The sequence below is a fragment of the Triticum urartu genome, chromosome 3A (genome assembly GCF_056163025.1).
Source record: "Triticum urartu cultivar PI428250 chromosome 3A, HENAU_Tu73, whole genome shotgun sequence".
In the NCBI taxonomy this organism is placed as follows: Eukaryota; Viridiplantae; Streptophyta; class Magnoliopsida; order Poales; family Poaceae; genus Triticum; species Triticum urartu.
Genome location: NC_141875.1, coordinates 604269421 through 604292076, shown reverse-complemented (window position 1 = coordinate 604292076; position 22656 = coordinate 604269421). Strand labels below are relative to the sequence as shown.

Below are 22656 nucleotides of genomic sequence, written 5' to 3'. Positions count from 1 at the left end.
TCATCGTTCATTCCTTGATCCCCGTGTTGTTTCTAATCGGAAAACTGACAATTGAACTATGACGTCTGAATTCAAAACTTCTAGCAACCCTATTACTTTGAAGTTAATGGTCGATAGTTCATTCTCAGACTATTGGTTATTGAACCACCATTAACATTAATCACGCTACCTAAGCCCATATTCCGGGTGCGCCTTTCACCCAATGTTTAATTGTGTATGTTTTCCTCGAGCATACTTCATTATATCATTTGATCCGATAAATGTTTTCTCCTTGTTCACATAACTGCGGAAATTCACCTTTTTGGAAATCTCGAGGATTATCGCTGAGTCCATCAGCCACCACCCTCATCCTCTCCATGGTTTACTAATGAACTCTTGTATCAGAACTCGCTTCCATAGTTCATATCCCGAGAATCTTACGATGTCTTCTCATCAATTTGTGTCGCACCTTTTTCTTCTCAGGCATCCTGAGTCCGAGGTATCCTGACCCCAATCATATCTAAATCTCGGTCAGATATGATGGTTAGAACATAATTCCAAGAGTTATAACATTGGACTTTTATATGACCCGGTAAGATGATGTCATGCCTAGCACACCTGGCCGTAGGATATATTGTTATAGTTCCCTTCTTAGAAAGGTTAGCGATTCTTCCATGAGGAAATCGTAAGACTTATTCTATAAGTTGTTCCTGATGGATCCTTTGTGTATCCAAAGTCCGACCTTTGCTTAAAGACCATGTCAACGCTATCTCGAAGCATGTGTGTGGTACTCTGATTTTTAATAAGAACATTTGAAGCACAATGCTAAAATTTCTTTATTAATTACCCCAAACACCGTTGTATGGGTAATGTCTTGCTATTTCTCTCCCCTTTCCTAAAGGGTTTTCTACGTTATATCCTGTCATGGATATCATGCTCTGCTTGTCCTTGGGAAGGATATACCCCTGAAATATGTGTTTAAACACATTTTCCTTTTCATTGTTCTGTTTAACCTGATGATCACATTTTCCTTTCCATTAGTTTGTTTGACCTTTCTTGTGATCTATATAATCTAAGCAGTGATAATTCACTGCTTATGTAAACACCTCGGTGTACAACTCTGTCAGTGAGACCCTGTTTCTACTGTTGATGACATTTCGGTAACCGCTGATGGACGAGAACTTTGCCTATTGGCCCGCCTCGTTCAATGAGCAGGAAAATGGTTCCCTTCATCCCTCGCCCTTGGTACCAACATTGTTGCCAACATAACTGACATGCTATCCTCTAACATGCCTTGTTATCATGACCGTCCAAGATTTCAGCGGCCTTCCTACTTTTAACCCACATGGTGGGCACATAACCCATAGTTCCACAGGATCGAAACCTGACCTTCTTGTACACCCCCTGTTCCCAAGGTTTTGCCCCGTGCGTGGCCACGTAGGTAATTCATGAGCCACCTTCCGAGGGATCATCAATTCTGGTATCAAACACAATACTTATCCCCGTTGCTTTGAACCCCTTTCACACCCTGTTTCAGGCATCAAGCGATTGCTTACCCGCTCAAAACTTCCCATGATACCTCCTTACTTTGCTCTCGATATTGTCTTAAGTTTCAATTCGAGAGTTACTTTCCGCCACCTTCCCTGATGTTATCAACCAAATAGTCAACCTTACAGAGGTTTATTCTTTCGGTATACCCCCTTATTCTTTCGTAAGTACAACAGAGATCCTGAAGTAAGGATGCCTACTTCATCATGATGACCTGGAGTAGAGAAATGAAGACATCAACATAATGGATCGACCTCTTCGAGAAAAGAAACCAAGACTGAGAAGACTTGATAGAATTTCGTAACCACATCTTTCCCCTTACTCTACCTCTTAAATCTCGGGACGAGATTTCCTGTAGCGCAGGAGATTTGTAACACCCCGGGTGTCATGCTACAGTAAACTCCTATTAATGGTGCCACATCATCATAATTGAATTTTGCTAATCATCACTTTGTCCCAAACGGACCTAAAATTCAAATTTAAAAGACAAGTCAAAATTATTTCTCCTCACGCTATAAAACTAAAATGTTCGAATAGTTCTATACAATTTTCCTGATCAATGTAATGTTGAAACCAACTTGGTTTGACTCACAAATAAATTCCTAGGAAATTAATAAGTGGTCCAAAAGCATTTAAATTGGCCTTTTCAAAATAAGCAAATATTTTTAATTTTCTAAATAGTGTGAAACATTGTGTGTGGTCTCAAAATATTGCAATACTAATTATGTGTCTATCTACACTTTTTACAAAACTCTTTTGCTAACAAATTAATATGCAAAATAAAGTTATAAAAAAATAGAAAACAAAAAAAGGAGAGTGGTGCTACCGGGCACTTTGGCCCAGCTAGCTACAGAAAAGGCCTAGCCCATACCCCCACTTGCCTCCTACCTCCGGTACAGTAACAGGGGGGAGCCGTGGCGGCCATATCCCATGGCGCCCGGTCTCGTGGCGGCCATCCCCCATCCCCCCCCGGTCGGATAAGAGCATCGCCAGGACCCCCTCTCGACCACTCTGCTAACCCTAGTGCCCCATTCCCCTCTCAGATTCTCTCGCGCCCGAGACACAACCGCGACCACCTCGTCGAGCCAAGGCGTCCAGGAGCTGCGCCACCTTCCCCTGCTTCAACTACGAGCATCGGCCCGAGCTAGGAGGCCGCGTACACTCGCCATCGACGTCGTCTTCGCCCACGGCCGCTGCATCTCGCCATCGGATTCGTCGTGTCCCAGCCACCCCCTACTTCCTAAGCTCGTCCACGAGCATCACGGTGAGGCCCTCGTCCGATTCCCCTGCTTTTCCCCCTCGAGCCGCCGCCATAGCCATCACCTTGAGTTTGCCTTGGTTCGCACTGAAGCCATGGCCGCGCTCATCGCGAGTTCCTGCCACCCCGACCGTGCCTCACCACGCGGCCAAGCCGCGCCTGCCATGCGCGCCGCTCCCTGGCCGCGCCCAGGCGCACCGCCGCAGCCGCTCGCGGCCCTGCTGTTGCTCCGCCGCTCCTTGTACTGCTGCTGACGTCGCGTACATGCTGCTCCTGCCGCCTGCTCCTACCCATGGCCACGCCCGCTTGCTCATCGCGCGCGGATGTCTGCCCAGGCCGTGTCCCATGCCCTACTAGCTACTGCGCTGCTCCGCGTGTTGTTGTCCCGTTGCTGAGCTGCTCTAAACGCTGCTCCTGTGCCGTAACCGCACCCTACCGAGCTCGGGCCGTCGCCGAGGTCGCTGCCGTGCCCGCGCGCCCCTAGTCACGTCCGGCCACGGGCGCCGCTTCCTGGCCGTGCCTTTGCTGCTGCACTTCCACTGCTGCTAGCCGCTGGCGTCCCCGCCCGTTGCCGCTGCTACTGCATCCTGCCGCTACTACGCTGCTACAGTAACTGAATGTTACTGTAGCAGTAGCTAGCTTTGCTACGATTACACTGACTACTCCTCTGTATGGCAGCAAAACAACAACAAAACGACTTCTAATGTGGGTAAAGATAATACGCGTAGAAAGTGCACTTGACAAACTCCGTTCTATCCCATTCGTCCAAATTCAAAATATGTAAGGACTAATTTCTATGAAAATCACAAAATGCTAAGTTCTGTTAAGTGAAGAACTAAAAAAGACCTTTATTTTTATAGCTACTTTAGAGCTGTTGATGATCAAGCTAATGAACTATAATATGGATAAAAGTGATACTAACATGTAGACCGTAGAAAAATGCTCATAATTGATGTAAGGCACGAGATCATGGGGTATACAGATCAACAACTATAGCCTCCGAAAAACAGCTAAGTGATGTTTTAAAAAACTGATGCAATCCTCAGACTTAGGCAATTTTCAGGAATTCCAGAATATGTCTAAAACCTTTTAAAATTCATAGAAAATAAACCGTAACTCGGATGAAAAATGTTTTCTACATGAAAGTTGCTCAGAAAAACAAGACGAACCCGAATACGTGGTCCGTTTACCTGTCAGATGCCTTTAACTATCTGAATATGGAACATTCCCCCTCCGGTCATCTGTCTGACACAGGTCCAGAACCGGGAATACCTTCCCAGTTGAATCCCCTCTTCACCTATAACGTCTAGCACCGCGTTAGTTCATCTCTAACACCGCCTTTCCATGTTATGCTTTATGTTGCTTTGTTTGCTGAATATTTATTGTTTCTTCCCCCTCTTCTATGTGGTAGTCCCCGAGACCGATGATGCCCTTGTGATCGACGATGTCTCCGACGACCCTTCTTCCTTTACCGCAGAGCTTCCAGGCAAGCCCCCCCCTTTGATCATCCCGATATCGCCCATTCCATTCTCTCATGCTTGCATTAGATTTTGCTACTGTTATTGTTGGCTACTATTCTGATGCATAGCCTGCTTTTGTAACCTGCTTATTGTTACCTACCTGCTTATTCTAAACTGCTTAGTATAGGTTGGTTAGTGATCCATCAGTGTGACCCCCACCTTGTCCCAGTTGCCCTGCTTTATGTTCGAAGACCCGATCAACGGGACCAAAGACCAGGCCCCGGCACCGCACATCACCCTCCTTAGTTGTACGACTCTACAGAGTTACTATCGAGTGCCGAGGGTGACACCTCATCAGCACTTCTGATGTTAATCCTGTAGTGTAGCTATTTGGTCGTGGTCATCGAGGGTGGTTCCTCCATAACCACTTCCGATACGGCTCTGTCATGCAACCCCTCAAGTGTGACCCTCGAGGGTGGTTCCTCTTACATTCACCTTGATGATTACATCGAGTGGAATCCGCCGAGGTGGTTCCTCAGGGTTCCCCTTGGTGTTAGACACAATTACTATGGTTACTATGACTTTACACTGAACCATGTTACTAAAGACGGGTTGGCCCTGAGGGGTACCCGCGCGAGCTTAATTGCGAGTGATGTGGAGTCGGGTTGACCTGGAAGGTGCCCGCAAGATAATTACGAGGCGTGGCCGGGAATTCTTAGCCCTTGCTGCAAGTCCTCGAGACGGGGTGACGGGGTCACATCAATCATGAGTCTATGCTCGTTACTGCGTGCTCCTAATCCACTACGATTTGGATATTTGATCCGAGGGGCCTCTGGCCTGATAGCACTAACCATCACGTGGGCATAGTATGGGCGTTCTGCATCGTATACATCAGCCGAAGCTTAATAGACGTCGGCGACTGAGCGGCGCACGCCGGGTTGGACTGGTAAGCACCTGCCTTTTTAAGAGGGTAGCTAGGTCTGCTCACTGGTCGCCCACGCAATGTGCAGGAGTTCCCGGGGCGATGGCCCAAGACCCCTGGGGGCATAGGTTTAGTCCGACGTGTTGACCTCTCTATTAAGCCTAGGTCGGGTTGCGGCGTATTGTTTGGCCGAGGTCGGGCATGACCCAGTAAAGTGTGTCTGGCCGGAGTTAAGCGAGCGTGGTGGGTAAGTTGGTGCACCCCTACAGGAAAGAAAACATCTATCGATAGCCTGTCCTACGGTAACGGACACTCGGAGTTGTATCCCGATCGATACAACTAGAACTGGATACTTGAGGTGATAACTGGATAGTACGACGCTGGGATTGCTTTCTCGCAGGGAGTCGAGGAAGAATCTCTGGGCGAGGTTGATGACACTACTACTTTACTTTATGCTACTCTTATCTCTTCTAATGCTGTAAGATGCTTGGAGCTGCTTGAAGATGTTGAAGATGCTAGTCTTCGATAGGCTAGGCTTTCCCCTTCTCTTCTGGCATTCTGTAGTCTAGTCCACAGATACAACCCTTTTCATTGACACCGATGCATATGTAGTGTAGATCCTTGCTTGCGAGTACTTTGGATGAGTACTCACGGTTGGTTTTCTCCCTCATTTTCCCCTTTTCCATTCTTCTCGGATGACGCAACCTGATGACGAAGTCCAGGAGCCAGATGTCACCACCGACAATTACTACTACACCAGGGGTGCCTACTACTACGTGGAGACCGCCGACAACCAGGAGTAGTTAGGAGGCTCCCAGGCAGGAGGCCTTACCTTTTCGATCGGTGTTGCTTTTGTGCTAGCCTTCTTAAGGCAAACTTGTCTAACTTAGGTCTGTACTCAGATATTGTTACTTTCGCTGACTCTTGTGTATTCGAGCTTATGTATTCGATCCCTCGAGGCCCATGGCTTGTAATATAAAGCTTGTATTATTTATTTTGTGTCTAGAGTTGTGTTGTGATATCTTTCCATGAGTCCTTGATCTTGATCGTACATATTTGCGTGTATGATTAGTGTACGATTGAATCGAGGGCGTCACACGCGTGACTTGCGGTGGCGGCAGTTGTGTGTGGCGTCAACTACAACCTCCTCTCCAGTGTGTCCATTTCCTACCCCTAGCTCTCTCTCTGTCCCCCTCTTGTGCGGCTGTAGTACCTCGCTCTATTTCATGGTCATGGGTAATTAGCAAGAATTTAGTCTAGTTTTGGGCCAACCCAATAGTATTTTCAAAAATTGCTAATAAATCCTAGCGGCCCACTTAGTCCATTCGTGCAAGAAAAGAGGTGGGACTAAAGTTTAGTCCCATATTGCTAGTTTGGTAGGAGTTGGACCTCCTTATAAGGGAGATTGTTTTCCCACATGTATAAGCATGAGAACAAGAGACACATACACGCGTACTCCTCCTCTGCGGTACCGCGCCATGGGTTGCGGGAATGAGCCGAGCCGTTGTCTAAATTTTTTCCACGCATGACTGGCATATGAAAGGTCACACGGGGCTAAAAAGTTTTGCTATAGTGGAGTTGAATACGATCGCTGCACCCTTCGGTTGCCGGCTGTTCGTTTCATCTCCCTCTTTTTCTTCGCCTCCTATCGCTGCTTGTTCACTTCCTTCTCCTGTACCTATAAAAAAGAGGTCGCTCCTATCCAGAGAGACACACCAGAACATCATCTTTCTCTCGCCACCGAGTTCCTGAGCATTGAGCTACTGCTATGATATTCCCCATCCCGGCTTGCGGCGTGCACCGCAGGTCGGGACAGTAGGCCTCCAAAACCCCACCTCTTTGAGTCTTGTACGGGAGAAGGATGATAAGCATGGCCGTCTCCAGAAATTGGGGGCCCCGGGCGAAAACAAAAATGTGGCCTAAAATTTCAAACAATTTTCACATAGCAGAAGAACTAATATGCATAAAGGTTACACTCAGTTTATTATATAATTTCAAGTATGTTATATTTGTACCTTGTTTAGGCATGTATCAAATACTAATGTTAAAAAGGTAAAGGGATAGCAAAGCAATAAGCTAGCCGCATGTTCCACCAAAAAGGAGCATTCGTCTAGTATTTTAGGTTGGGAGTCTCTGACCAAAAATCTACCAAGGGCACCCATTAGAGATCGATCCTCGACTTCCGATCTTTATTTCTTCCTAATTCTAGTAGACATGATGAAGATTCACAAACAAAATCTAACAAATTATAAGTGATCTTTGATCAAACGAAATTTAATTAGTTTCAAATAGTAACGATTGCTACATGACAAGATCATTCAAATACAAAGAAAATAAATTGAAAAAGAATCTTGCTCTTGTGAAGATTAAAACACAGTCCGTAGTCTGGCGTCGATGTATTCCTTAATCTTGATCAAAGCAACGAATGGAACCACGGTCCACAACTATTGCGTCTTCACAGTAGCAAGATGATCAGTCAATGGGATCGGATGGGAGGCAACTGCGCGGGCATCGGCAAGACTGCTAGGGCCTGGTGTAAGGCGAGGGTTTGGTGCTTCCTCAATCACCGATTGCGCTCGCGACGCTACTGGAGGAGGAAGCCGATGCCGATGCCCAGGACGAAGAGCATCTCATGGTCCTCGCCGCTCTGGCCAGCCTGTTCGCGAGCAATGCAAAGCCGTGGTGAGGTGGCTCGGTGCCGGGCCGACTGAAGGCAAAGCAGAGGCATCGACTGGAAGGCTATTGCTTGCTCTACTCCGACTACTTCACCGACGCTCCACTACATGACGACAACGTATTTCGACGCCATTATCGGATGAGCCGAAAGCTCTTCCTTAGGATTGTGAATTCCATCCGTGAGTTCGACAACTACTTCAAGTGCAATAAGGATTGCACCGGCACACTTGGATTCACCTCACTCCAGAAGTGCATGACAGCTATGAGGATGCTTGCATACGAAGCTCCCGGTGATTCACTGGAAGACTATGGACGCATGGCCGAGTCCATGACCATTGAGTGTTTGTACAAGTTCTGCATGGCAGTGGTGGCAGTGTTTGGACCGCAATACTTGTGATCACCCAATGAAGACACTGCTCGGATCCTAGCACAAAATGCAGCAAGAGGATTTTCTGGGATGTTTGGAAGCATCGACTGCATGCATTGGAAATGGAAAAACTGTCCATTTGCTTGACAGTGGATGTACAAAGGTGGCAAAGGCGGTTGTAGTGTGGTACTTGAGGGCTGAGGCAGTGGCCACACACGACCTCTGGATTTGGCACTCCTTCTTTGGTATGCCAGGAACTCACACTGACATCAACGTACTGCAGTGCTCCCCTGTCTTTGCCAAGCTTGTTGAAGGCCATTCTCCTTCGGTGAACTTCGAGGTCAATGGGCGGCACTACAACAAGGATACTACCAGCAGATGTCATCTATCCGAGATGGTCCACATTTGTGAAGAGTATCTCAAAACCTATGCCAGGAGGCAAGAACTCCCACTTTGCCAAGTGTCAGGAGGCTTGCAGGAAGGATGTTGAGCGGACATTTGGTGTGCTCCAATCTCGATTTGCTGTTGTCCGGTACTCCGCTCAGACCTGGTCGAAAGATCAAATATGGAAGGTCATGACTTGCTGTGTCATCTTGCACAACATGATCATTGAGAGCGAGCAGGAAGAACCAATGTTTGACACTGAACCATATTACCAGGGCCGGTCCTGAGATTTTGGGGGCCCGGGGTGAAACTAAAACTCGGAGCCCTTAACATAAACATCATAATAACAACATGAATATACATATACATGAAATATTATCAGTAACACTTAAATGCATCTAAAAATCAGTATGCACATCAAATGATTTATATATATTACCTTAAAAGTTTCTTATAGCATTCCTTGATGCAAAGTCACTTATGATGGGGTTGATGTCAATGTCATCCAATAATTTCTTCTCGATGAATAATGTAGCCAAACCATTTAACCTCTCTAGAGTCATTGTTGGCCTCAACAAATTCATCAATAATTTCAACTTCAAAAAGCTTCTTTGGCCCATGCATTCCATCTTCTGAATAAATTAGTCATTATCTATCATGTTCCTCTCCATTGCTTAATTTCCTATGATAATGAGCACATGAAACATGTCTTCTTACATCGTCTACACGGTATTCCATTTCTCCCTCTCTCACATGCCTTTCTCAACTAACATATATCTTGTTTTAATATCAAGATTATCCCAATTTCTTGGATCATAAATATCAGGAGTATAAACTAGTTGTTCAGCAACACTAGCATGGTGTGTTTGTCAATGTGATGAATTACCTACATTCTTGGAGCCACTTACATTGTTGTCGCCATTGCTTTCTTTATTTTCCTTCTAGGCGACATGATTAACAGTTTAACTCACAATGCTGTAAAAGGAAATGGTTGCATCAGTTGTTAAATGGTGTTGACTGTGCATCAAGGAACGACAATACAATTGTGATATACCTGATGGTCGACTCTGTGATGATGATGAGTGTTAGTGCATATGCCTATACAACAACTGGAGGCTAGAGCCGGAGAGCAATTCAATTGGAGCCACCTCAAATTGTAATCAGCAGAGCCAACGAACTATATTAAGAAGGAATTGTAATCAGCAGGAGCCAGGGCGCGGCAGTATGGCGGCGGCGGCTAGGGCTGGGACTGGTAATTGCTGCGAGATGGAAATCATGGAACAGGAAGGGATTATGATCGCTCATTTTTTTACGTGAAGGGATCACTGCCGAGTCGATCGCTGGGCTCTTGGCCTCCTACTGCTTGTGCGTGCGTGCTTGCCAACAAGAAAGCCCAACGCCCCAGCCCTTTTGAATTTTTTCTGACATAGGCCGTAACCTGCCTACGTACCCTGGGTGGGGCCCCCTTGATTTTGGGGGCCCGGGGCGGCCGCCCCCTGCCCCCCTCAGGGCGACGCCCTGCATATTACAGGCAGGGTCATCTTGCCCAAGTTGATCACAAGCTACCGACAATCTGGACTGCCTTCCTTAATATGCGTCAGGAGATCCGAGACCCACATGTGCATCAACAACTGCAGCAGGATCTGGTGAAGCACCTATGAAGGCTTAAGCGTAACGCCTAGCTCGACGTATGATGAAATATGAGTCTTCATTTGTTGAACTATATAATTTGTATTGATTTGTTGAACTATTTGATTTGTATTAATTTTTTGTGATGAATTATGTGATAAAAATAGCCTATATTAAATCTGTATCGAAGCATGCTGAAATTGTTCAATTTACACCGAAAGTAGACTAAAAATTAGCCAGTTTGCATCAAAAGCGGGCCAAAATCGGCGCTGAACGACCTGAGGCGGCGGTTAGAAACCCGACCGCCCCCATGCCGGTTTTTCCGCCGATTGGCCCCAGACGACGCTATTTCAAGCCTTGGAGGGTGGAACAGCTGGAGATGCTCTAACCCACCAACTGCCTAGAACGCCATGGCGCAAGCGCAAGCCGGCGTTGGCGGACGACGTAGGCAGGGATCACCGACGAGTCCCCGTGCATAGCTGAGTCTTCGCGCGGCACGCCATCACATGAGTATGCACACATATGCACCCGTGCATGGTTTTCTGCCCTATGTTGTTCACGTGGGTTTTCTCCATGGTTTGCTCACTAATGCAACGTAAAGGACAGACGTAAGAACCTCCATGGCTAGCTTTCAGGAAAAGGGCCAACAAAGAAAAAAGGTGACGGGCAGAGTCGAACTTGATTTGCTCCGCACTCAAGCTCGACTCACTTGAAGCAAGGAGTGCTCAGTTAAGTAAGAGGTATATGTTCAAATTGAAAAAACACAAGAGGCCATCCATGCACGTACATAGGGCTTGCATGGCCCATGCATTGTTCAAGCTGGCAATGCATGCATGGCACAAGCCGTGTACTATGCATGTATCCGGACTTGGTGCAGCTAGCTAACACTATAAAAAATACATTTCCGTGATGATACGTGTTTGTCACAACAGGTCACGTTTTCTGTCATGCATGTACATCCATGACAATTTTATGACAGAATCAAGATAGTCATAGAAGTGTTTCATGACATTACCAAAATTATCATCACATTACCAAAATTATCGTCATGGAAGTGAAGTGTTCCATGACATTACCAAAATTATCATCACGGAAGTGTCCACTTCCATGACGATAAATCGCGCATCATAGAAGTGCTTTTGTCAAGGGTGACCGACACGTGGCATCCTCCGTAACGGAACACCGTTAAGCTATCAGGTCCAGTTTTGGATCCGATAACACGCTAAAAGCCTCGACCAATGAGGATTTTCCACGTGTAAAATACTCATTGGCCGGAGGAAACACGTGTTTGCTCACCGTTGGGACAGATGTCATCCACTCATTGGACATGAGGCGCCCTATGATACGTCGACACATGGCACGGCCCAACAGAGGCCCATTCCGGTGAAAAGACCGGCCCAACTAAAGGCCCACCATGTTTTTTCAGGCACTAGTGGGCTGGCATGTTAACAGCCTGCCATGTTTTGGGCCAAATTGAGGCCCATACCAGATCAGGCCCGTTCACAGCCTGTCGTGTTTTGGGCCAAATTACAGCCCATATCGGACCAGGCCCGTCAACAGGCCATTGTTCTTTTGGGCCCATTCTAAAATAGGTTTGTATTTCAGCCTGTTAAATGCCCGTTTACCAGTTCGGCCCGATAATAGTTTTGGCCTGTTAGCGGCCTATGGTGCATCTGGAATGTTGCTGGCCCGGTTTAACTTTAGGCCATTTAACGGCCCATGCAGACACTGGGCCATTTCTTGTCCGAGTAACTTTAGGCCTCTTAATGGCTCGTAGTCTTGGTGGATAAATTTTAGCCCAACTGGCCTACCGGCCTGTTAATGGCCCGTGTAACAGTTGGGCCTAATTATAACCCGCATTGAATACGGTCTGCTTACAACCCATCTGATAATGGCCCGTGAAACTTTTAGGCCTATGGCCCGCGTAGATACCGGCCTGCTTCAAGCCCATAATTTTATTGGGCCAAACGGGCCCGAGATATATTTTGGCCTGTTAACTGCTCGTCCTATTTGGGCCAAACATGGGTCTTAGGCAGTTTCAGCCTGCATTGGCCTATGAATTTTTCGGCTCAACACTAGCCCAATCTAGGTTTTAGCCTGTTAAAAGCCCATTGTATTCTCTGACCCAGCTGGCTAGAACTTTACTCGGCCTGTTAAAGGCGGGAAACAACCATAAGGTTTAGACTTGCTAATGGCCCAAGATGATTATAGGCCCACGTTTTGGCCCATATGAGTAATGGGCCGCCCTGAAGACCGACAACACTGAGACCCACTGAACCTTCTGGCCTAAATTACAACATACCGACCAAGAATAAACCTAGACTATACAACAAACAAATTACAGCATAATACATTCCCTCGGCATCAAAGTTCGTCGCCAGTGATAATAAAGGGCAACCAGACAGCAGATTACATAAACTGGGCAGGTCGCCACCAGTGGAAGTTAACAGGCGAACAAAATAATAGAAAAAACCGACAACACTTCAACACAGTTCAAGAAAGGTTAGCCCGGCCAAGTAGCTGCAGCGCAAGCAGCTTAGCAACCTGATGAGACTGCGCTTCTTTGGCGCTCATATCCACCAACTTAAGCTGCATAGCATCAATAAACGTCATATACTTACGGTTAATCTTGCACAGAGATTGGAGTTCCAGTTGTATTTGAGCGGAAGCATGTATTTCTGCTTGAATTTCAGACTGAAGAAGTCGAACAGATTCAGGCGGCGACTTCATCGAGCTTGTGTCACTGAGTAAGTTTGACGCTACATCAAGATGTGACTTCGTGGTTGTATCCCTACCCTCAATATGTTTTGCCTTCTCTTCTAGAATATGTGTTAGAGGGACAAACAATGGGTTCGTGTCACTATCATTGTGGCAGTTCTTCCTAGCAGTAGTGTTGTCATCCTGAAAGAGAAACAAGTAGGTAGATAACAGGTTTGGCACATATAAGCATCAGCGTTGTCAATTCATCTCATTTCTTTGTCAGAAATAAAGAGACACGGTTTAAAATAGGCATTGTTCATAGTTAAGACGACAGGAAATGGCATTGTGCAGGAGCACCCAGCTTCACCAGACCACTGGATTACAGATCAAGAACACAAGCATAGATGTAGTTCTAAACAACGTATAAGCATGAATGGTGAGTGTACTGTCAATTTATACCATTTTAGATTGGTAAATAAAGAGACACGATTTAAATAACATTAATATAATATGGCATTGTTCATAGTTGAGACATAGCAGGATATGACATTGTGCTGTTGTTTGTAGTCTCACCACACCACTGGATTACAAATCAAGAACACAAGCATACACATAGTGCTAAAGAAGATAACTTGCTATGTTTAGTTTAATTTACATGGTACGAATAAGGAACTAGATTGTAAAACTAAAGACTGAAATTGAGAACGACAAACTTATTTTTATGTACTTCTACTTTATAAACTTTGAATAAGCAATTTGATGCAGACGACAAAAGTAAACAACATTTGCACTCATAGCTATCCAAATATAAACAACAAAGTTTGAAGGCTCGAGGAGAACAAACTTACATTAGTAGTGAAGACATGCTCTATAAAGGCCTTGTCCATATTGATAGGGGGGCAATTCAAGAAGTTTACCTCACACTCTTCTTCAAGAGTATTGCCTTTATTCTACATTTTGTTAAGAGTAAATATAGATGTGAAAAAATAGGAACAAATGGCGATTATTTAACTTAAGATGCAGAGTACAAATGTAAATACAACATACATGCAGAAGGCACTGACAAGAGAAATGCGGAGCTAAACTTCTTCAGTAACATTGGTTTTATCCAATATTTTGGCAAGAGTAAATGTAGATCCGATATGTAGAAAAATGGAGGACAAGGAAAAATAAGCTGCAAAGTATACATGAAGAACTAGCTGACAAATATAAGGACAATAGATACTTACAAGAACAATGCAGAACTAAATTTCTTCATAGGCAGTGGGTTTATTCTACATTAATTTGAGCATTAATATAGATATGATAATTTGGAGCGAACAATGGATAAGCAAGCTATAATGCACAATGATGTCACATAATCCACCAGGTATGAATGTAAGGACAACGATAGGACAATAGGTACTCACAAGAGCAAAGCAACGACCAGCATAGTTGCGATATCCTAGGTTTTGCGGCGCTGTTCTATCACCAATATACGTCAGGTGCTATGTGATTTCTCCGGTAGCACCACCTTTTTCAAGGACTTTGCTTGTACTCTTTCAGGTTCTGCAATCACCCTCTTCCTTTTGGATGTCTGAAACACAAGAACAACATTTTAATGGAAAAACATGGTATGACGACAAAATGGAATAGGTGTTGATAATGGATGGGCATGGCATCTTCACATATATCATGAGTAAACTAAGCAGATGGTGGTGCAATGAAGGAAAAGAAATGCAAGACACCTTATGCAAGATATGTGCAACCAATAAAACCTTGCCAAATTAGAACAGACACCTTATTGGGTGAACAGGATAGGCCATCTGCCTTTGACTCCTTGAGCTCAGAATAGTCATTAGGATCATATTCTGAATACGAATCTATAGGCCGGGAGCATGTGGGTTTCATTGCATCCACAATGGACCTCAGTCCCTTGATGCCAAGTTTGTTACCCATTGAAATGTTCCGCAATATTCTTCTGATGTGCGCATTCTTATATTCATTGTGATTATGTACAATATCTGTAAAGCATGAAAACACAAATAGTAGTGAGATTGTCTTTGTAATGCAGAGGATATTGTAATATAATAGAGGCTCCCTGTAAACCCTTGTGTGCTATCACTGGATTCTGATGAGAGAGCCCATGTGTGCTGTAATATGGTGAGTAGATTAATATAATCTGGCACAACTACACAAAAAATAGGCTCCCTGTTGGCGGCCCCAGATGTAAGGATAGTTGGCAGATGATAGGTTCATAATATACCATATAGAAAGTTTATTGCCAAACCATGATAACGAGAGCGCAGAGCCTGTAGGCAGATCGTAGTGTAGATAACAGGGGTACACCATAACCACCATAAATAAATCGGGAAAGCAGAACTGGCTGGAAAACATAGGGTTTTGCCGCTACTAATATGCAGCCTATCGATCACCTACATGCCAACTCTATTCATCTAAAGGCGCACATATGTTACTATCAGTTTACTCTATCAAAGACCGCGCGGCTCCCACCATTTCCGGGGTATTATGGCAGACCAACTCGAAGTGCAAAATCATTTAGCAGAACTGGCCCAACAGAGGTGTCGACTACAGATGTCCCTACTCCTCTTCCTGTCAAGGAACATACTATGCTTCCCATACAGAATACCGCACGGGCCGCCGGCCGAACCACCGGCCCCCACCGCCTGTATTCCTCCGCCACCCCCACCCCCGCCCCACCCGCTCGAGTTTTCTTCGTTCAGCGAGGTCCCACCACCGCCCCCACAACCACCGTCCCCACCCGAGTCCCTTCTTTCGCACCCGAGCCCCTTCCTTCGCATCGGCGAACTCCGACGAGCTCTCAAAAATCAACCGACCCAATTTTGAAATTTAGTCTACTGTCATTTAACTAGTGTGGAATATAAAATGGGAAAAGCATAAGCATTGCGAGTATAGTGTTGAGCGAGCCATGGCGGATCTGAAGGTGCAAACCGGACAAAGGCAACTTCGCAACCAATGTTTGCTTTCAACTAACAAGTAAGTGATGGACAATAAATCAGAGTAAAGCAGTGGCGATCTATTTTCTTGCTCCGATAAATAAGTTGAGTAGATATGAAAGAGTACCGCCTCTGGTGCGGCACCGTGTATGCATCTGCCGAGAATTTGACGGTGCTGCGGTAGCGATGGCTGTCGGCGGCGTGCAAGCAGATCTAGGAGGGTAGACGGTGGCGGTGGGGCGCGGTGGACGAGACGGTCGTGGGAGTGGCACCGGCAAGGTGGACGACGACGGGGATGAAGCGAGAGGATGGGATGCAAGGATCCCGGTCCGAAGCCGTGGATGAGAGAGGTCAATCTCTTGTAATGGCCGATGGCGTGGGGGTATCAACTCCGGCATGGTGGAGGAGGACGACGGTGGATGGGGTGGCGGACGGAGGGGGCTGGGGTGGAGAGGGTGTTTTGGCGCCCATGGAGTACGAATGGGGAAATTGAGGGAGAGAGGAAGGGGGAACCTTGTCTTCAGGGCGTGCTTGTCTCAAATGCGAGGAAATTTACAAACTTAGCCCCCGTTTAAAATTTCCTACATCACAACAATATTAGTCGATTGGGGATAGGACGGTAATCTCGCATATACCGAATATTTGCCAACGAGAGTTTGTTTTTGGCGCCCACCGTGTATGAATCAGGGAGGGAGTCGATTTCGACCGAGGAGACACTGTGTTTTGGCGCCCACCGTGTATGAATCCGGGTGAGAGGTGGTTATGTCACATTTGAGTGAAATTACAAACCTACCCCTATCGAAACCTATAGAAATCGAGCCGATAGGCTTTTTTGCGTGGCAGGGATAGGCAGTAATTTCCATCTCACAGATTTTGGTTTGGGCGGTTACTGCAACTTTCCCCGCTTCGTTCAAATTTTTGCAGACCAAGAGTGCACGTTTACTGTGCCAACTCAATTCGAATCCAGTTTGTATTCTATTTTTGTTCAGGCATGATCCATTTTCGATTGGAATAAAATTCTATATACATCATTTTTTATATATATACTTTCAAAAGCACAACACCCTTTATACATAAATATGCTTTACAAATGGCATGATCTCAGATTCATAAAGCTATATCCATCTTAATTTGGATTTTCAAATATTTGAAACCACTTTATGTTTAAATCCAATGTATGCATTCCTCACTAACCGTCTTCAATTAATGTGTGTTTCATGCGGGTTTTTATTATTTTTACTTCTCAAACATGTATAATGTGTTTCACACACACAACATATAGTGTAATCCCATTTAGACATTAATTGCATATAAACATGCATTGTCTCTAATAAGAATCTATGGATCACTAATATTGATAAACTATATAACATTACACGTGTCCCCAAATTCAAATGAATATGCATGTTTGATACACCAATTTGCGTTATGATATTATCGATGTCATGATCTCCAGTTTAAATATTTGAATCTCCTTTAATCCAGATATTCGTCTCATATAGCTATCACTCATTCTTATATAGGAGTATCTCTCTAGACCTATACGCGTTCATCGTCTCTCGAGTATCTCTCGTGCTACCTGTATGTCGACAATGATCTTTTATCTTCGTAACACACTGACGGTACTCTCTCCCTCGACCTCCATCACTCTATCTCTCTCTAAGTATATCTCGCTCCCTGCTATGTGTCTCTAAATATGATTCTCCGTGTGAAATCTCTTTCTCTCCCACGAACACAAACTTCGTCTCCCGGGGTCTCATTTCTCTCTACTATTCCCCTCTGTGCCACTCACACACACCCTCTCACACATAGATGTCTTTGGCTCCTTAGGTATGAGAAGCTACGACTCTTCCACTTAAATATCTCTTTCTCACACACAAACACAAACTCTATCTCCCAGGGTCTCATATCTCTCCACCATTCTCTTGTATGTCGCTCGCACACACCCTCTCTCCCTAGAGATATCTTGCGTTCCCTCATATGTCTCTCTAGCTATGACTCTCGTTGTAAAATATCTTTCTCTCTAGCAGACACAAAACTCCATCTTTCGGGATCTCATTTCTCTCCGATATTTGTTTGTATGTGAGTCACATGCACCCTTTCTCCATCTCTCTCACACCCACACACATAACTCAACCTTCTGATCCACTCGACTCCTATCTCTAACGCACACTAGCTAGCATATTTATCTTTCTATTTATCTGTTTCTCCATCAACCTTCTTTCTCGCCCTCACTCTTGCTTGCTATCACGCACACTATGTATGTTTCTCTCTACATGCAGTCAAGTGCCATCTTTTTATCCTTCTCTCTCTCTCACACACACATAACTTCACCCTCTGAACCACCCGGCGGTCATCTACAACACTCAAACTAGCCGATGTCCCTCTAGCTAGCATTTCCATCTCCGTATCTATCTTTAGTTTCTCCGTCAACATTTCTTTCTCGCACGCACTCTTGCTTCTTATCACCCACACTATATATGTCTCTCCATACATGCATTTATAGGTTGATCTATTTTGCACAATCGTTGTGTCTCACTCCCTCTGCTCACCATAGATGCATGCTCCAGCCCACGCCACTATCTCTTAAAGACAAAAACACATGCTCAATTGTCGGGCCTTCTTCCCTGCACTCTCACATGCATGCATATTGTCATACCGATCCGTCTCTCCCATGTTGTTGATCTTATGACTTATGTCTTCTTTTTTTATCTCGATCATGCGCGCGCACACACACAGATCCACGTATACATGTATACCTCTCGCACATGCAAGGTCTCTATGTCTCCATACGTAGTTAATTACCCTCAACCCTAATGCCACATCGAATCGTTCTCTTCTTGTGTGCAGATAACTTCCGCCTGAATGGGTAATACACACAGTCACAATTAACAATCTCCTTCTAGCTACCCCCCTCTCACTCTTCCCCTATATCCCCGAAACTAATAAGACCATCCCTTCGTTTAATTCCCGCCTACATGCACCATCGATATATAGTAGTCTTCCTCGGTGTCTCTCGAACAAACACGTTCTCTCGACGTCAACTCCTCTCACGCGCACACACCTTCTCTTCCCTCTCTACAGGCCTTTTCTCTCTCGCACCCCATCATTGGTGGCCTCTGCCATACACATCACCTCTCTATGATGAAGCCACACACACTTAAATTACATCCGCCACCGAGGACCCCGCCGAGGGAGTCCTGGACTAAGGGGTCCTCGGGCGTCCAGCCTGTTAGCCATGGGCCGGACTGATGGGCTGTGAAGAACATGAAGACCGAAGACTTCACCCGTGTCCGAATAGGACTCTCCTTGGTGTGGAAGGCAAGCTTGGCGACCAACTATGAAGATTCCTTTCTTTGTAACCGACCTTGTGTAACCCTAGATCCCTCCCGTGTCTATATAAACCGGAGGGCTAGGTCCGTAGATAGGCCGAATCCTCATAATCATAGCCATACTAGACTTTTAGGGTTTAGTCATTACGATCTCGTGGTAGATCAACTCTTGTAATACTCATATTCATCAAGATTAATCAAGTAGGACATAGGGTATTACCTCCATAGAGAGGGCCCGAACCTGGGTAAACATCATGTCCCCTGTCTCCTGTTACCATCAACTTTAGATGCACAGTTCGGGACCCCCTACCCGAGATCCGCCGGTTTTGACACCGACATTGGTGCTTTCATTGAGAGTTCTAGTGTGCTGTCCTCAAAAGGTTTGATGGCCCCTTCAATCATCAACAATGACGCTGTCCAAGGCAAGACCTTACTCCCTGGACAGATCTTCGTATTCGGCGGCTTCGCACCGCGGGCCAACTCGCTTGGCCATCTAGAGCAGATCGATAGCTACGCCCCTGGCCACCAGGTCAGATTTGGGAGCTTGAACTACGTTGCGGACATCCGTGGAGACTTGATCTTCACGGGATTCGAAGCCGCAGCAACCACTCCTGGTCATCCCGATGGACATGGTCTAAATCTGTCATCGGACCGCATCTAGGAGACAACTCCTATAACTGCTCTGGCCTTAGAACCGGAGTAGACTGCGCCATCCAAGGACGGGAAGCTCAACCCCGCCACGGAGGCCACATATTCCACGGCGTTGGATCCGCACATAGACTGAATCTCCCACGATACCAGTGCCACCGGAACTCTGGCTCGTCTCCGGTCATAAGTTTCGAACCATGTGAGCCCGCAGACGCCGAACTTGATCGTTTATCGATCTTTGAATTCAGAGCCGCAGACATCTTCCAGCACTCGCCTTTGGACGATGTGCTAAACTCATTAAAGAACCTGTCCTTGGCGGGGGACTCACAGCCGAACTATGTCCGGTTCGAACTAGGGGCTGACGATGGAGAATTTTTCTTCCCACCTGCCACCCACTTCATAGCCACGATCGAGGACTTAACCGACACGCTTGATTACGACTCCGAAGACATCGACGGTATGGACGACGATGCTGATGAGGAGCAAAACCAAAATCCACCATTTACTGGACGCTGGACAACCACTTCTTCGTACGATGTGTACATGGTGGACACACCCAAAATAACCAACGACGATGACAAAGAAAATCCAGTCGAGAATAAACCTCCTGAGATACAGCAAAAATGCCGGCGTCCTCGGCGCCGCTCTAAGTCACGTCATTCAAAAGACAGCAACACTGGCACGGGAGAAGATAATACTCCGGACGGTGCCGACGATAATGAAGACCCCGTTGAAGAAACTTCTGAACAAGAAGAACGGGAAGATATGCAAGCTAGCCCCGACGAATAGGCCATAAACGAAGACTTGGAGGACAGTAATTATCTTCCGCTCTCCGAGGATGAGGCGAGCCTCGGCAACGAAGATTTTATCGTACCCGAGGAACCCCTCGAGTAGGAGCCCTTTAAGCGCCGGCTAATAGCCACTGCAAGGAGCCTAAAAAAGAAGCAGCAGCACCTTCAAGCTGACCAAGATCTACTCAATGATAGATGGACCGATGTCCTAGCAGCCGAAGAATACGTCCTCAAGCGCCCAGCCAAAAGCTACCCGAAGCGCAAATTGCTACCTCAGTTTGATGATGAGGCGCTGGAGGCCATGCCATCATCATGCAATGAGGCTGACCGACCACCACGAGGTCGGATAAAATGGCAACTCAAGCCGAATACCAGACCGCTCCGCCTCATTATAAAGGCAGAGATAAAACAGCTCGTGTTCATACATATGACCTTCGGCAAGACCTGAATAATAGAGCAGGACATACCAGATCGATCTACGGATCGCGAGGACGTACCTCGACACGTGACGACAGCTATCTATTCGGCTGTGACAAGCCTAGTCATACACGGGCTGAACACCGCAGACGGACTCCATTAGAGCTACATCGCGATGCGGTCCGATATAGAGGCGCCACACACGCTCTTTGCTTCACTGACGATGTAATGGATCATGAATTCCCAGAAGGGTTTAAACCTGTAAATGTCGAATCATATGATGAAACAACTGACCCCACAGTGTGGATCAAGGACTTTATTCTCCATATTCATATGGCTCGTGGAGATGACCTCCACGCCATCAAATACCTCCCTTTAAAACTCAAAGGGCCAGCTCGACACTGGCTAAACAGTCTGCCTAAAAATTCTATTGGCAGCTGGGAGGACTTGGAAGAGGCGTTCCTTGACAACTTCCAAGGTACATATGTCCGGCCACCAGATGCCGATGACTTAAGTCACATTGTCCAGCAACCTGGAGAGTCAGCCAGGAAGCTTTGGACTAGGTTCTTAGTTAAAAAGAACCAAATCGTCGACTGTCCGGATGCGGAAGCCCTAGCGGCCTTCAAGCACAGCGTCCGGGACGAGTGGCTCGCTCGCCACCTCGGTCAAGAAAAACCAAAAACCATGCCAGCCCTTACCGCTCTGATGACCTGCTTTTGCACGGGAGAAGACAGCTGGCTCGCTCGTAGAAGCAACAGCGCCAGCGACCCGGGCAATTCTGAAATCCGGGACAACAATGGCAAACCACGACGCAGTAAATACAAATGCCGCAATGATAATGAAAGAAATGTTGGGTTTCGTAGTAATTTCAAAAATTTCCCTACGCACACGCAAGATCATGTGATGCATAGCAATGAGAGGGGGAGTATGATCTACATACCTAGTAGATCGACAACGGAAGCATTTGGTTGATGTAGTCATACGTCTTCACGATCCGACCGATCAAGCACCAAAACTACGGCACCTCCGAGTTCGAGCACACGTTCAGCTCGATGACGATCCCCGGACTCCGATCCAACAAAGTGTCGGGGAAGAGTTCCGTCAGCACGACGGCGTGGTGACGATCTTGATGTACTACAGCAGCAGGGCTTCGCCTAAACTCCGCTACAGTATTATCGAGGACTATGGTGGCTGGGGGCGCCGCACACGGCTAAGGAATAGATGACGTGGATCAACTTGTGTGTTCTAGGGTGCCTTTGCCTCAGTATATAAAGGACCAAAGGGGGGGGAGGCTGGCCGGCCACATAGGGCGCGCCAGGAGAGTCCTACTCCCTCTGAGAGTAGGATTCCCCCCTCCCAATCCTAGTTGGAATAGGACTTGTGGAGGGGGGAAAAGAGAGAGAGAGGGGTCGGCCCCCTCTCCTTGTCCAATTCGGACCAAGGGAGGGGAGGGGCGCGCGGCCCATGTAGGGCTGCCTCTTCTCTTTTCCACTAAGGCCCATCATGGCCCATTTAGCTCCCGGGGGGTTCCGGTAACCTCCCGGTACTCCGGTAAAATCCCGATTTCACCCGGAACACTTCCGATATC

General features: G+C 46.4%; 1 long non-coding RNA gene across 1 annotated transcript; it reads left to right on the top strand.

Moving 5' to 3' along the window:
- Positions 1-2608: 2608 nt before the first annotated feature.
- LOC147980748 (uncharacterized) lies at positions 2609-6172 on the top strand. Its single transcript, XR_015599814.1, has 3 exons — positions 2609-2791; positions 4197-4271; positions 5890-6172. It is a non-coding gene; the product is annotated as an uncharacterized LOC147980748 (long non-coding RNA).
- Positions 6173-22656: the final 16484 nt, after the last annotated feature.